This window comes from Arachis duranensis, chromosome 9 (genome assembly GCF_000817695.3).
Source record: "Arachis duranensis cultivar V14167 chromosome 9, aradu.V14167.gnm2.J7QH, whole genome shotgun sequence".
NCBI lineage: Eukaryota > Viridiplantae > Streptophyta > Magnoliopsida > Fabales > Fabaceae > Arachis > Arachis duranensis.
The window spans coordinates 74,160,800-74,162,936 of NC_029780.3; positions in this window are offsets into that span (position 1 = coordinate 74,160,800).

The following is a 2,137-nucleotide window of genomic DNA, read 5'->3' on the forward strand; positions in this document are numbered from 1 at the left end:
GGGCATTAACGTGGAAGAAAGGAGGCAGCTGTGAAAGTTAGTGAAAAAAGTGAACGCCACTAATGTTTGCGAAGCAAAAAAGGCCTACGTGGACACTAACGTGGGCAAAATCTCACCCGGCAGCCTGACCATGTGACGTTAGGATTTTTGCTAGTAAAGAATTTCATAAAAACAGTCGCGTTGTAGATATAGTCTCTAAACCGACAAAAATCCCTTCGTACAAACGTTTTGGTTGTCACAAGTAACAAACCCCTTTAAAATTGATAACCGAGTATTTAAACCTCGGGTCGTCTTCTCAAGGAATTGCAGGGAGGTATGTTCTTATTATTGGCTATGAAAAAGGTAAAATTGGGGTTTTGGAAGTAAGGTGGGAATATGTTATATGACAAGTAAAATAAAATAATACTAATAAAATCTCTTGGCAAGTTATAAGAACTGGAAGTCCTATCCTAGTTATCTTTATCAATTGTGATGAGAATTGGATTTTTCTCCCATTTTGTTAACCTTTAACTATGAAGGTAAGTTAAGTGGATGAATTAATTCGAATCCTCAAGTCCTAGTCTTTCCTTGGGAAAGGCTAGAGTTATTGGAATATGAATTAATAAAATGAAGAAATCCAATTTTCAATCAACAATGGAGCTGATAACCTTAGGGTCACCAATTAATCAACCACAGCCAAGAATGTAAAAAGCTAAATTAAAATCATAAATATCTGGAATACCTTCAATTCATTCAAAGCAGTAAAATCTAACATGGAAGACATTCATAAGCCAATTGGGCAACAGGAAAATCCAAATTATTTATATAAATAAAAGACAGCAGTCATCAATCTGAAATATCTCAAATAACATTAATCAAGAAAATCAATCTAAACATGGAACATTGAAAAATAAATAAAAATAAAGAATCTGGGATTGAGAGTCACTCCTAAAACTAAGAGAAGTCCTAAATCCTAATCCTAATTCCAATCCTAATCTTAAGAGAGAGAGGAGAGAACCTCTCTCACTAAAAACTACATCTAAAAATATGAAAAGTGAATTATGAGAGCATGATTATGAATAGATGCATTCCCCCACTTTATAAACTCTAATATGTGTTCTCTGGGCCAAAAACTGAGTCAAAAACAGCCCAGAAGTCACTTCCAGCGCTTTCTGATCCGTACAGGTCGCGGAAAAGTGACGCGGCCGCATGGCTCACGCGGCCGCGCGGGTTGCGTTACTGCCAGGTCACGCGTCTGCTTGACTCACGCGTTTGCGTCGCCTGGCGTCAGGGCAGTTATGGCAAATTATATATCAAATCAAAACCCCGATGTTAGCTTTCCAACGCAACTGGAACCGCGTCGTTTGGACCTCTGTAGCTAAAGTTATAACCGTTTGAGTGCGAAGAGGTCAGGCTGGACAGCTTAGCAATTTCTCCAACTTATTGTATTCCCTCCACTTTTGCATGCTTCCTTCCCATCCTCCAAGCCATTCCTGCCTTATAATATCTGAAAATACTTAACACACATATCAATGCATCTAATGGTAATAAGAGAGGATTAATAATAAGCAAATATAAGTCCAAAGAAACATGTTTTCAATCAAAGCACATAATTAGGAAGGCAAATGTAAAACTATGCAAATAGTATGAATAAGTGGGTAAAGAGTTGATAAAAACCACTCAATTGAGCATAAGATAAACCATGAAATATGGGTTTATCAACCTCCCTACACTTAAACATTAGCATGTCCTCATGCTAAGTTCAAGAGAAGCTATAAAGGAATGAAGAGGAATGATAGAATGTATGAGATGCAACCTATGAATGCAACTAAATGCAAAATGTTTCTACCTACTTGGTTAAAAATAAATAAGTTCTTCAAGACAAATATGAACTGGATTTCACTAATTCAAATCACAAAATACAATACAAATAACTTGTAAGAAGAAGATAGCTCATGAAAGCAGGGAACATAGAATTGAGCACTGAACCCTTACTACTAGTGTATATCATTCTAACTCTCAAGTGTCTAGGGTCAATTCTCTCAATTCTCTACTAATCTTGCTTTCTATAGCTTGCTCTTCATCTAACAATCAACAAAAATTTAATGCACCAATACACAAATCAAGAGGTCTTTTAAGGGTTGTAATGGGGTTAGGG